The sequence below is a fragment of the Phalacrocorax aristotelis genome, chromosome 11, assembly GCF_949628215.1.
Source record: "Phalacrocorax aristotelis chromosome 11, bGulAri2.1, whole genome shotgun sequence".
NCBI lineage: Eukaryota > Metazoa > Chordata > Aves > Suliformes > Phalacrocoracidae > Phalacrocorax > Phalacrocorax aristotelis.
The window spans coordinates 1,196,446-1,202,445 of NC_134286.1; positions in this window are offsets into that span (position 1 = coordinate 1,196,446).

Below are 6,000 nucleotides of genomic sequence, written 5' to 3' on the forward strand. Positions count from 1 at the left end.
TATGGATAATGCTGCCCTCACCTATGATGTTGTGGTTATAGTTCCCAGCATCCTTGCTAACCGAGCCCAGTTAACAGCTGGCTAGCTAACACTGCGAAGAGAACAGCATTGCCTTTGGCTGCAGAGAGTAAGGAGCCAGGGCTCAGTTCTCTGCCTGCACAAGGCAGAGCAGCTGTACCAGGCCCATGTCGGTACAGGTTTGCCATCAGGAGGAGTACCCCGAGAGCCGCCTCCGAAATTGGGGTGGGAGGGAAACCTGGTGGCACAGGCTCAGAGTCAAGCATTCAGTAACTGAGGTGGGTTGTTCAGTCTCTCGCCAGCGTTTTAGAGGAGCAGAACGCGGGCAGGAAGGGTCCCGCCCAAGGGGGAGGAAGGAGGTGGTCTCCTCGGAGCGCCGCTGCGTTGCTCAGCAAATGCCTCACTTGGGGTATTTGACAAACTGACACTCTGCACACTGAGTGTCGAACTCAGCTTGTCAAATACACGCAGTGCTGCACTGCAGCTCTCGACGGGTGTGGCAGAGGTCTTCGCTGCAGCGCCATCCTGGGCAAACGGAGAGGGAAAAGAAGGGCAGAAGCCGCTGTTACCTTCAGAGGCTTTTCCAGTTAGCAAAAAGCATCATTGTCCCTCCCATATTTCCCCCTCCAATGCTTTTCTTTGGTTGACAGAGAACCACACAAGTAGACGCTGCCTTCTGCTGAGGAAGATGTCCACTATATTAATTCAAAGGCTGAAGCTCTGTGGAGCTGAAAATTACGCTGAGAGTTCCCGACTAACCTTCTGCCTTAGCCATAAGGGTACATTGGTAGTTTGAAATATTGAGAAAATGTCCATGCAAACACACAGCCATGACACTTGGGTCCAACACCACAAAGACCAATGTTGCTCTAGGCTCATAAAGCCTAGACAAAGACCTGGAGGACATATGGTGGGGGAGCAATTTTGCACTGGACAGAGCTGTTCTTTTGCACAAAGACCAAAAGATGCCATTGGTTCCCCTGTTCTTTTAACAAGAGCGTGCATTAAATGCAGAAATGCACTTAAAGAAAATTAAATAACAAAACGTACAGAAGAAGACATTGCTAAGTATTACTGTGCTCTGTGTCCTTCTGAGATGTTGACCATTCAGAATTTCAGTCTAAAAGCAGATTGGAAATTCTGATACCAAGCAACTCTCCCAGAAAAATTCATCACAGCTTCTAAACTACACCCATTCTGCATAACACTATTCTAATGCCATTCATATTCTCTGCAGCCAGGCCCAGAGGTAGCTCAGTTTTAAGCATGGTGCTTTTAGCTTCCTTTCCATTCCCTGACTTTAATTTCATGTGACCAGCAGCACCAATTCGTGAGAAAGCAGCTGCACTATTTTTAGTATCACAGCGAAAAGACTAAAATGGATATGTTAATTATATTTTGGAACGTAGACCACTAAAGACACAAAAGTAGAATTCAGCTGAAGTGTATTAACTGCATCATACAGTGGGCAGTTTATTAACCCTTTTCTATCTCTAACTTCTGTGACTCTGTTTTATACAGATGATCATAGGATCAGAGCTAATATTACACACATAGAAATATACGTGGAAAAGGCAAGGTTTTTTTTATGTTAAAATAAAAAAAATTGTAATTGCAAATACGCATTCTTTATACGTGCTCCAAAACCAGCAGAGTGTGAAATAAGTTTTAACAGCAAGAGAACAGCTACAGCTTTAAAGATAAAATCAGTTTCTAGACTGGGTTACTACAAAGGTTTTGCAAGTCTTACATTCCCCTTGTCCTCCACATTAGGCTTTGGTGAGATGTAGATAGTGAACAGTTCTTTGTTCTGGCTCCTAATTCAGAATGAGTTTCAACCGTAGTAGATAAAAGATGTTGCAATGGATAAAAGAAGCATGTGTATTTCACGAGCATTAGAAAACAGTGGTAATAAGCTGACTTAAGATCAGCCTAGCAAAAGACTTACTGATTTAAGCACAATGAAAACTGATTCTGTCATGCCTCTCGAGCTCTTGCAGCACCGCAGTGACACTCGCTGCAGTACGAAGCAGCCAGGCACCAGCTGCAGGAGAGGGGTGCCAAGCTGTCTTCAGGGACCAGGGCCTTACCAGCATTTTGTCACCCTTGTGCAAAGGTTTTAATGTAGCCAAGGCTCTGGGTTAACATTTCTTAATCCAACATACTCTGATCTGTGGGTTCTAGCAACAGACCAGTCATAATGCAGCTTAAAATGATCCCCATTGTGGCTTTCTGAGGGGAAAAACAGCCACTTGAGACGTTGCTGTGAGCAACAGATAAGAGGAGGGTACACAGTGGAGACAATTCTATCAGCAGATGGGAATGGAGCTTGTTACCCCACCCTGTAACGATAGTATCTGATCTGAATGGATTTGTCATTGTCGGAGCTTCTGGTTTCAAGCTGAAGTGGGTATTTCCAAATAAAAGCTCAGTGTTATAAAACAGACTGAGCAATCAACTGCATACTCTGAAGGGCAAACAGAAAGAGGACTTCTTCCTGCATTCTTCAGTCAGTCCCTTATCAAAGTCACAGAAAGCTTTGCCTTTCCCCCCACAAGCTGCCTGTCATCTCTCAGGTATTTTTACAGGGCTGTCAGACTGCTCTGCAACTTGTGATGAAAATAAATGAAAAGTAAAATTATTGGATAGACTTGAGCCTAAACCTAATAACAGCATGCATAAAAGTGTGGCAGTGTGGTTTTCACGTGCTGAGTAGCAGTGCCCCAAGACGCAGGCTGCAGCCGCTTCAAGACATGCACATATTATGCAGGATTTGAACTGGAATCAAGGCCATCTCTGTTTTCCACTTACTGAAACCCATTGAAAGCAAGTATCCCCACAGATCTGTGGGCAACAGGGTCTGCTGAACCCCTGCCCATCAGTTACCTGGGGACGTGCTTCTCCTGGGAGCTGGAAGCCTTTGTTACAAAAAAAGTCAAACTCAGACAAGGCTTTGCTCCCAGCAGCCTTCCACTGGATGCCGTCCTGCTTCAGATAGGATCTTCCTGTGCTCCCAAGCCCTGCAGCTGACACTGCGGGGGCTTTGCCTGACAAATATTGGAATATTTGTCTCAGTAAGGTCAATCTCATCCATCAGGCAGGCTCCAGCAAAGCCTGGAGCTGCAGCCCAGAGGGCTTGCTTCATTGCAGGCAAGCCGGGCTCGTATCCCCAAGCACAGTTCCCTCTAGCGCATCTGCTGGCTTGGCTGAGACAGTTAGCAATACAAAAACAGAGCAAGAGGCCAAACGGTGCAGCCAGTTAATGAATAACTCCTGCTCCTCAGCTGGCAGGTGCCAAAGCGGCTCCGTGGCTGCCTGCTCTGCCGCAGAGAGCAACCCCAGGCTCAGGATGCTATTGCTGCCAACGAGGCCACGCTCCGCTTTCCGAGAAGGCTCACGTGGGCAAAGAGGGAACCTTCTTCCTTGCTCTTCTAACACTAAAAGCAACCCCTCCTTGCCCAGCCCAGGCTGGACATCCCCTCTGCCTAGCCCTGCTTTATGATAAACTTCTCCATCTCGTCCTACGAGTCCCAACTTCCTCTTCAAATTTGATCCAAAAAGTGAAAAACGTAATTCAGCACTCTTGCCCACAGAGAAGCATGCCCCACTTCTAACAAGCAACAATGCCATTTCCTACCTCAGACCTTGACATCCTGCCTCGCACCCTCCCACGGCTGGTGCCTGCTGTCGCTTGGTGGGCTCCCCCCAGCACCCCTGACCACGCGCCTGCGCAGCCCCCCGCTCCTCTCCCAGGCGCAGCCGAATGCCTCCGCCGTGCCGCGAGGCAACGCCGACGCTGCGCCGGTGCCCTGGCTCCCCACAGGCTCCAGAGGCACATGGCTGGCGCTCACGGAGCCGCTCCACCTGTCCCGACACAGGGGTTCAGACCCCAAAGCCGGGGGAGATTTTCCCGGAGAGCCCAGGAGAAAACCATCCTCTCCTGGCAAGCAGCCATTTGCAGCAACAGCCTGTCCCACAGGAGGGCACGGAGGACGGGCCAGCACGGCTGGGCGAACCCCCGGGCATAGGTAGACCTGCTCTGGCAGCAGATGCACCGCTGAGGCTGGGCCTGTTCAAAAGACAGACCCAGACCGCAAGGCTGGGCTGGCTGTTCAGGACAGAAAGGCAAGGTGCCAGCCGCGGTCCCAGCTGCCCCACACCGGGGGCAGGGACGCTGTCGCACGTGCAAGGCGCCGTTCCGGCAGCTGGCAAACACTGGAGCGGGGAGGTTGTGGGTTTCGGCGATGGCTGCAGGAATGGCTCACGAGGCCAGGAACCAGAAACGCTGCAACCGGTGCCTCATGGCTTGCCCAAAAGCACCGGGGAAGGGCCCGATAAGCCCCCCCATTACCTGGAAGCCACTGACTGCATGCCCTCCCACAGCCCCCACACTCACCTGAGCACTGCGGCCCCCGCCCCAGCGTGCTGGACTCTGCCCCATGGCTGCTTGCAACCCCAACGCCAGCAGGGAGGGGAGGGGGGTGTGCGGTAAACCTTTGTCCGCCATCCTGAAGCCATCGAGACAGCAAGAAAAGGAGCTGAAGAGCACACTTGCACCCAGCTGGGACACCGACTCTCCCTAGTAAAGCCCTCCTCCATCCCGCAACTTCCCCTGCTCTTTGTGTGCTGCCTCATCTATGACTAATTTAGATCAAAATCTCCCTCCTGCCAGCAACTCCTCTGCAGCATGTGTGTGCGTGCGAGCTGGGGGGAGCACGTGCATGTGCATCCTGGTACCTAGTAGGGCTGCATACACACCGCCATCACTGTTAATTGGAGTCCACCCTCATCAGTTAATCACTGTCCCCAGGGCAGCACTCCCTGGCTGGAGCGTGCACATCCCCTAACCTACCCTTACCAAAGCACACCTGGCTCAACACTGCCGCCTTTCCCCCAAAGGAAAATACCAAAAAACTCTTCTGACTCAGGCAGACACGCTGCCATCTCCAAGGGGAAGCAGTCCAAACCTGAGCTGGCTTCCGTCCCCCCGAAGCTCGAGGTACAATGTGGGGTGGGAGGACAGCTTTCTGTGTTGCCAGGAATGCAGCTACCCCATGGGTTTCGGTGTCCCGACCCCTGTGGCCCCCTGGGACCTCCCGGAGGAGAAACAGGAGGTGACCCGCAAGGGACCGATCCTCCCCCATCCCCAGCCACCCCTTCCTCCAGGCGGGACGGGGAGCTGGCACCTACCGTGCTGAGCCAGCCTGGCCGAGGCGGGCAGGGCCGGAGGCATGGGGCCGGCAGCGTGGGGCTGCCGTGGTGTGGGCTGGCACCGGGGGCCACACAGGAGGAGCGCAGTGGGGGCACAGACCAGGCACACAGCTCGTTTTTGAAGGGGCTGCTCCTCCTTTCAGAGGAAGCTGCAAATGGGGAAGATAAGGCTGAGGTTAGATAACAGGAAATGTCTGGATGTGAGTGACAACATGTCCAGGTTGTGAAAGCAGCTCTCCCCATCCTGCCACCGGGGCGCAGAGCTCACGAGCAGGGCGAGGGGTGGCTGGGGGAGGGCAAGTACCTTGCACCTTCACCCCGTGCAACCATGTCACACCAGCGGGCCTGGGCTGCAGGGCGCTGGGGGGACTGCAGGGTGCTAGGGGGGCTGCAGGGTGCTGGCGGCTGCCCTCCTCACACCCGAGCCGAAGGCGGCACAGGGCAGGTCAGCAGGGAGCTGTGTAAGTAGCCGCACCAGCTGTTCCAAGTGCGGCCACCTTGCAGTCACCCGGCCCCACAGCAGTCAGACCCCCGTGTCCCCAGCTGCGGAGGACCGGGGGAGCCACGGGGAGAGCTGGGGAGGGCCACGGTGGAGGGCCATGGAGGCAGGGACCACCGGAAAGGTTCTGGCTCAGGAGACAGGCTCATGCCTGTGCTCTGCCCAGAGGGATCTCTTACCCCTCCAGCCGCAAAAGGAGCAGGGAAGCAGGGCTCTCCTTGCAGGGGAGAGCTGACTCTGCAGCCGCTGCATGTGCTTTTGCTACAAAAGGT